This window comes from Cryptomeria japonica, chromosome 10 (assembly GCF_030272615.1).
Source record: "Cryptomeria japonica chromosome 10, Sugi_1.0, whole genome shotgun sequence".
Classification (NCBI taxonomy): domain Eukaryota; kingdom Viridiplantae; phylum Streptophyta; class Pinopsida; order Cupressales; family Cupressaceae; genus Cryptomeria; species Cryptomeria japonica.
In genome coordinates this window covers 570,699,287-570,708,522 of record NC_081414.1, presented here as the reverse complement: position 1 = coordinate 570,708,522, position 9,236 = coordinate 570,699,287, and positions in this window count along the sequence as shown.

Sequence of the window (9,236 nt, the reverse complement as noted above, 5' to 3'; positions counted from 1 at the left end):
AGATTGGATAAATATCTTTTGAAGCTTGGTTTTACTAAAGGCAGTGTTGATAGTAATTTATATTATAAGATCACTGATGATGATATTCTGATTATTGAAGTATTTGTTGATGATATCATTTTTGGAGGAGAAGATAAATTGTGCATGGAATTTTCTAATAATATGAAGAATGAATTTGAAATATCCATGATTGGTGAGATGAGATTTTTCTTAGGTCTCTAGATTAATCAAACTGAAAAAGGCATTTTTATCTGTCAAACTAAGTATCTAAGGGAATTGTTGAAGAAGTTTGGTATGGATAATTCCAAACTGGTAAGTACTCCTATGGTGACAAGTGATAAATTATCTATCAAAGATACATCTACACCAGTAAATCCAACAAGGTATAAGTATATGATTGGTGGCTTGTTATATCTAGCTCAGACTAAATAGGATATTATGAATGTAGTAAGTATTTTTTCAAGATATCAAAGTAACCCTAAAGAAAATCATGAATGTGCAGTAAAGAGGATATTACGGTATTTGCAAGGAACAATAGAATATGGCTTATGGTATTCTAGAGATGATGATTTCATTTTATGTGCATATATAGATTTAGATTGGGTAGGAGATACTGATGATAGGAAGAGCACTTCTGGGGGAGCCTTCTTTCTTGGAAAGAAACTAGTTTCATGGATCAACAAAAAAATAGTCATGCATTTCTTTATCTACTATAGAAGTTGAGTATGTTGCAACAACAACTAATTGCACTCAAGTCTTGTGGATGAAGCAAATGTTGAAGGATATCAAGGTAAATTGTAGTGAACTGGTAGTTATCTACTATGATAACTCTGCAGCTATTGACATGTCTAAGAATCTGGTATTTCACTCTAAGACTAAGCATATATCATTTAAGTATAACTTTCTGAAGGATAAGGTAGAAGGAAAGGAAGTCAAATTGGTTTATGTGAACATTAAAGAGTAGAATGCAGATATATTCACTAAACCGTTGTCTAAGGAATCATTTGAGTATTTGAGAGACAAGTTAGGGGTTTCTGCCCCTCCAATAGAGATGTGATTGATGTAGTTTGTCATTAGTCTGGCATGCATTATCAAAGATACTATTCATTCTGGCACTTATGAGTGGTGCTACTACTCAGGGGGAGTAGTCAACTTTGAGATTCAGAGATTCATATTCTTGCTTTGATATTTTGGCATTGATGTCAAAGGGAGAGAGATAGTGATGTGAAAAATAAATTCAGAACTTTATAGAGATATAATTCACAAGGGGGAGAGATTGATTTTCAGTAGATTGTTGGTTGTCTTCCACAGGGGGAGACTTGTTTGGCATTTTTTGGTACTTAGATGTTTTTCACATCTAGAGCTGCCATCAATGCCAAAGGGGGAGATTATTGGCAATAAGGATGAATTTATTATGTTTTCTATTTATGTTTTGTCATTGATTTCAACACTATCTATTATGGTTGGTTACCGACAGATAGGTTTTGGTTATCGGTAGAAGATCTAGTGTTACCGACAGAAAGGACTATCTGTTGGACACTTACGACATGTTTGGATCTATGGAGTATGTTTAGTTTTATGTGTTACATGCTTTTGGAGCATGTTTTGTTCAGTTGGTATTGACTTGGTAATCAGATGATATCACACACTCTTGTAAACCCTTACCAACATGGGTTTATGGTTTAATCGATAGAGCTTCTACTGAGAAATCTTGACAGGATGCATAAGTGGTCTTGGTGCGGCTTCTAAATGGATTTCAGGATGTTGAAGATGTTCTTTGATTGTGCCTCAACTATTTGAAAACATTGCTTTGGCATGGTGGACCCAGATTAGGTCTGGTGCCTATCTAGGTTATGGACCAGTATCATGTTAACGTGTTCTCTACACATTACCAGGATGTTTTATAGATTGGTTATTGATGTTTTGGTCTCAAGCCAACATGAAATATCATTGTAATATGGATGTATGTAATGATCTTATTGTAATATCTTTTAGGTGGCCGACCTAATTAGTTTAGGCCTTAGGGTTTGTATAGATTGATATAAGATCTCATTGTAGATCATGTTCATGGTCGTGGAATGTAATATCATATGCAAAGGAGATTTGGTCGATCATAGGTGATCGAATTTGGATTAAGGAAGAGGTCAAAGGCCTTCGGTATTGAGCTTAACTGAGACTGTAATCGGGCATGGTAGATGTTATCTCTGGTAGTTCATTATTCTAGATTGTTGTCCATTTATCTTGAAATGGTTATTACCTCTCTGTAGTAAATGAGACTCTTTTGTAATGAGCAGTACGTTGTAGGCAGTGTGCCTTCTTGCATGTGCAAGCCCCTCATTGTATCACATACTTTCTGTAGAAGTATCATCTAACTGTGGGTAGGCTTCCCACCATGGTTTTTCCCTTTCCGGGTTTTCCACATACAAATCATGGTGTTATGTGGTATGGTTTCATTGTGTTGATTATCCATTTTATTGTTAAGTTGTATTGTTTACCGATACCGGTTTCTACTATTCTAGTACTTAATGTTTATGTGATCTAGTTAAAGGTTATTAAATGGTTTGGTTGATATAAATTGTTAACAATCGATTCGCCCTCCCTCTTAGTTATTCACTAGTTATCCTACCAGAACATCCCAAAAAGATTCCTTCATCACATGTTGCATCAAATTTTCCTATATCCTCATCTCTTTGGATATAACATTTTATTCCAAATATTCTTAAATATCTAACTATAGGAACATGAAAAAACCATAATTCATAAGGAGTCTTATTGGAATTACCTTATATATGCACCCAGTTGAATGTGTATATAGCAATGCTAACAACTTCTCTCTAGTAGATATGCAGAACATTTCCTTCGATCATCATAGTTCTAGAAGCATCCAAAACAATTATGTTCTTCCTTTCAACAACTCCATTATGCTAAGGGGTTCTTGGAGCAGATAATTGTCTCATGATTCCATGCTCTTCATAGAAAGAATTAAACTCACTGGAGGTGAATTCTCCTCCTCTCCACTTTAGCTTTGAATATTTTTAATTTATCCAATAATTCAGATTTCTCCCTTAGAAAAGTGACCCACATCATCCTATAATAGTCATCAATTAGCAACATAAAGTATGTGTCACCCTATAAGCTTCTCACCCTAGAAGGTCCACATAAATCAGTATGCACAAGATCTAATAACCCATTGGATGTATACAGTTTACTTTTGAATGAAATTATTATTTTCTTTCCCAATTGACAATCTTTACATACCAGATTAGTAGGCTTCACTATCTTAAGTAGATCTCTAATAGCTTGAGTAGAACTAATCCTAATCATGCAGTCAAAGTTAACATGACAATTTCTCCTATGCCACAACCAACTTTCATCAATCTGAGCAATCAAACAATTTTTCTCACTGGCATTCAGATGAAATATATTACCTTTAGTTGTAGTTCCTGATGCAATTTATATACCAGAGCTATTCAAGATCTTACATTTCCCATTCTCAAATTGTAAATCATATCCCTTATCAACCATCTATCCAACACTGAAAATACTATGCTTCAAACCTTCAACATATAAAACATCATCAATAGTATGCTTATCATCAAGATAAATAGAAACTCTACCATGGATTACACAAGCTTTGTTGTCTCCAAATCTCACTATACCACCATCATACTTCTCCATATTGCAAAATTTACCTTAATCACTTGTTATGTGATGTGAACAACCACTGTCAATCACCCATTCATCTTTCTCCCCAATTTTAGCATCCAAAGATTTCTCTTAAACAATACAACTTGTAGAATCACCAGATACCAGATCATCTTCCTTGATAGAAATGAACACAAACTCATCTTCTGAATTCCCTTTCTCAAACTCCTCATCTGTTACACCTTCATCAATAACATAAAAATATTTATTTTGATATCTATACTTTTGGTCAGGCTTGTAAGGCTTATCATGATTTGACACTCTTTCTGCTCTTTCAGGACACCTAGAAGAAAAATGACCAATCTTATTGCATGAAAAACATTTCAAAGGCAACTTTCCTTCATACTTACCAGCTCCCTTAGGCAACTATGTGCTTCAAGATATTCCAATTCTCTTTCTTGTTCTTCCATCTCTCATTTCCTTTTCATATCTGGACACTCTAGTTGAACTCTCTCCTAGATCATACTTTTGCTTCCCAGATACAATAGCTTTAAATGTGGTCTCATTTTTTCCATGTGAATCACCAAGTTCACTCAATTCAAAAGAAGAAAGATTACCAACCAACATATCTCTTGTCATAGTTTTCATAGCCTGAATCACGTCAATAGAAACAACTTTATGTTTCTAAGCAGGAGGCAAAGATCTCAACACTTTAGCCACAATCTCATCTTCTTCAAGGACTCCACCAACACACTTGATGTTCAGTACAAGATCATTCACTTTAGCCATAAATGATGAAATGTTATCATCTTCTCCCATTATCAACAACTCATACTTTCCTTTCGAGATTTGTAATTTAACAACTTTCACATGTTTAGATCCTTCATACAGGGTTTCTAGCTTCTCCCAAATATCATGAGCAGTTTGCAATCCCATCACATTAGTCATCTCGACTTTAGTTAGGGCACTCAACAATCATTCTTTATCTCTTATGTTATGTTCAACATCTTTTATCTCAGCTACAATAATAGGACCATTCGAAAGAACAATGCATGTATTCTTTGTGATCATCCAATAATCTTCTCCAAGGCAATTCAAGTGAACTTCCATCTAGTTCTTCCATATAGAGTAATTAGTTCCATCAAATCTCAGACTGTCCTTCTTGAAAACAACAACTTCCATCTTGGATCTCCCTAAGAGGTCAAGCTCCTTCCAGAGGATCTAGCTCTGATACCAATTGTTGGCAGCAACAATGTAGGAAAACTCAAAGGGCGAGCGAATCAGTTTTCACCAAGTTCAAACAAATTAACCTCAACTTCAAATCTGATCATGAACATCAATAACAAGAATAATCAACACATCAACAACACACATAACACACAAATTTTTGATTTGGAAAAATTGATTAAGGGAAAAATCATGGTGTGGACCTACCAACAATATGATGATACTTTGTAGTAGTATGTGTAAATATTACAATGGGGAATGCACATGCATTTAGGCACACTTCCTAGAGCTCACTGGTCAAAAACAATAAAGGGCAACAACCCTTGGAAGGCTAAATTACCTTACAAAGATCAGACAGCAATCCAAATGACATGAACTGAAAGAATAGTATCTTCAAATGCCTGATCACAGTTTTAGTTAAGCACACTATCTACACAACGATACTTTTTTTCTCTTCTTCACTATCGAAAGATAAATTCACTTATTTCCACATACCATACTCTCACAGATCATAGATCCAACCACAAACACATATTTTACATGATTGTAACACTAATTTGAAGAAGTTGAGGTAATACAACTTCAGAGATCCCAAGAACACCTGCATGCAAATACCTGTCACAAGAGAAGAATGGAGGCACATAAAGAAAAAAATCATAAATGCTCTGAAGAAGAAGATTCCCTTTCTGAATGATAATCTTCTTCTTGAGAGAATTTATGCTTTTTTGCTTTATGTGTCTCCATTCTTCTCTTGTGACAGCTATTTTCATGCAGGTGTTCTTGGGATCTCTGAAGTTGTATTTCCTCAACTTCTTCATGGGCTCTGATACCATGAAGAAGTTGAGGAAATATAACCTCAGAGATCCCAAGAACACCTGCATGCAAATACCTGTCACAAGAGAAGAATGGAGGCACATAAAGCAAAAAACATAAATGCTCTGAAGAAGAAAATTATCATTCAGAAAGGGAATCAATTGAATGAACAAGTACAATACAATCCTTATAAAAGGATAATAGCAACCCTAAATAAACCCTAAAGGGATAATGTGTATTTAATAATTAGAATAATTATTAAATACCTACAATATTTATTAAATGCCTAAATTTAGCTTAACCGTAGAGTTTAATAGACTAATAATTAAATAAATAATTATTAGCTAATACAAGATAACTCTAACACCCCCCCTTAAGATGAACTTAGGGAGTAACTAAAAAACTAAATGCATGAAGCAAAATATGCAACTACATGATGGACGCAAATTTGGGTCTTGACAACAAGGCCTGATGAGGTACCTAATCACAAGCAAATTTCTATGAACTGGAGAAATAGAGAAAACCATGTGGGAAAAAACTCTACTCCAAAAAGAGATGGAAAAGAACACCACTAAAGCAGGAAGAACCTGCAAACTCTGTCAAAGAATAACTGCTAATCTGAAGAACCTCCACTGAAATAGAACATGACCAAGTAGAGAAGACTGTAATCTGTATGAGTGCCTTAAAATGAAACTACTCAAATCAGAAGGCAAACAAGGCAAACAACTAAAATCAAAGATACAGATGGCATGAAAACACCAAAGCCTGAAGAGCTGATCAATCGAACCATGGAAGCATTAGAACCAATAGGACAAACCTCCCCATAATGCGAAAGAGGGAGAGGGACCGGAACACTGAAAAGAACAACCAAGAAGAATTGCATGACGAAGAACTAGGAACATCAAAGGTGCTGAGAAAAGTACATGGTGTCATGGAAGGAACACTCACTTGACACACATTCATGAGGTGAATGTCGTGGAAGGAACACTCACTGGACAAAGGAAGATGGAAAACAATAGGCAAACATCAACACCCTCATGGCACTTTATAAGTAGTTCATGTACAACAGGGCACAAGATGTGCAAGATTCCAAGTAAACAATGCATGATGGCACTTTATCTTAGTGTGTTTGCATAATTACAATACTACAATGATAAGAAAATTGGAAATAGAAACGAGAACCAAAATAGAGACATCCTACCTAGAGAAGAGATCCCGGAACCTGAAATAAATAAGATATCCACCAGAGTGCTGAAAAACAAAAAACTGAATAAAATATGCATGGAGTAGAATCTAGAAATAAAACTCAGTTGGCTGTAAAGTACACAGCACACGCTTTCCAAAAATATAAACTTTTTGAAAAATGGAGGTCGGATGCTCATTCTATGGCTCCCGGAGTGCAAAAACTAGTCCTCACTTTGTCTTAAAAAAAACACAATCAAATAGAAAAATTGGAAAAAAATACCAACATGATGAGGTTCGTCTTGGAACCACCTTTCCGATGCCTATTTGTTTTCAAAAAAATGACTCCGTATGCCCAAGTTATGGCCAAAAGAAAAAAAACCCCTCTTTTTGGGCATAAAAAGGAAAAAAAATTGAAAAAATAAAATAAATTTTTTTTTTTTTGATGAAAATTTTCTGACGCATTTGCAGGTACAGCTGTACGGGTTTTTGTGTCTCATAAAGCGTGCCAATGAAAAAATCATGGCCCAAATGCACTTGTCACCGAAATAGGTCAAATTATATATCAAAATGAATGGAAACACCCTTCGGAAGCCAATGGTGAGATCTGTTTTGGCCCAAACTGCTCTGTTTTTTTAATTATTTTTTTTGACGAATTTCTCAAAATTCATGCCAAAAAAGGCAAAACCAAAGAAAAAATTTTAGAACCCAAATTTGTCAAAAATTGACAAATTTTATATGGAAATGGGGGTTTGGGGGCATTCTGAGTTCAACGACGAGGTCTGTTTGAGCCCAAAATGATTAGAAACAAAACAACTACCCTAGATCCAATAAAAAAGCTCTGAAAAAATTTGAAACCCTCCTCTGAAAAATCTTCTAAAAAATCAGGAACAAGTAGCAACAAATGTAGGCTCTGATACCATGAAGAAGTTGAGGAAATACAACCTCAGAGATCCCAAGAACACCTGCATGCAAATACCTGTCACAAGAGAAGAATGGAGGAACATAAAGCAAAAAGCATAAATGCTCTGAAGAAGAAAATTATCATTCAGAAAGAGAATCAATTGAATGAACAAGTACAATACAATCCTTATAAAAGGATAATAGCAACCCCAAAGGTGTGCAACCCTAAATAAACCCTAAAGGGATAATGTGTATTTAATAATTAGAATAATTATTAAATACCTACAATATTTATTAAATGCCTAAATTTAGCTTAACCGTAGAGTTTAATAGACTAATAATTAAATAAATAATTATTAGCTAATACAAGATAAATCTTAACATAGTTTATACAAATCATCAACCTTAACCTTAAGGTTGACTCAACACATAAGACCTAATTACAAAATTATACCACATGATACATAATCATAATTGGACCAATACAATATTGGAAAAGACATAGAATGGATCCAAATCAAATCCTTGAACATGCAACACCACCAAATAATTTGCCAAGATCATCTGCAACATGCTAAACCACCGAATATGTCGCATAACACAAAGAATACCACCGAACCAATTAGATATTCAATAAGGTGCACCACAATCAATGCGGACCACCAAAATGCATATAACACAATCAAAGAACATCAAAAAGCAATGTGAATTCCACCGCAATAATTATGACAACTTGGATAACAAGAATCATCATTATTCCATCACCAGAGCTCAAGAAGGCCAACTAACAAACTAAAATTTACGCTTGTGAAGTTCCAAATCATGAACCACCTGAAATGAGGACACACATGAACCTCTCAATCACTCTCCAAAATCTGCACAACATAAAGATTCAATGTCGGAGAAATATGGATCAAATACCATAACTCTGCAATACTGAACACTGAAAAACCACCCATCACACCGGATCACATAATACAGTCAAAGCATTTTCTAGAATACTAAAACTCACACTAAATCAACTAGAGATAAGTATCTCAAAACCCATTAATTTGTATCAACACATCTACAAAAGATCCCCCAAACAAACTCTCTCCAACAAACTAATTCTCTGCAACACAAGAATATGTTGACATCAATGAAAACAACACATTCCAACACACTTACGGTGAACTTTCTCTTGTAGGAAATCTCACTTCTTTCATCATCCCGCAGGATCTTTTTGGGTTGTATTTCTCCCTTCCTCGCACCTTGGATTATCCATTGGGTCACTTCTAGATAGTTCTTCTTTAGGATTTTCAATTCCACTTTCTTGGTTCATCCTTCCACTTGTGGTGCTTGATGAGTCTCTTACCATCATTACTTCATCTTCACTATGCTTCCTTGTGTTTTCACCTTGTGGTAATTGTTGGGTATCCTACTATGGAACTTTCTTTACTTCTTGTTGTGGGACTTCCTTTCTCATT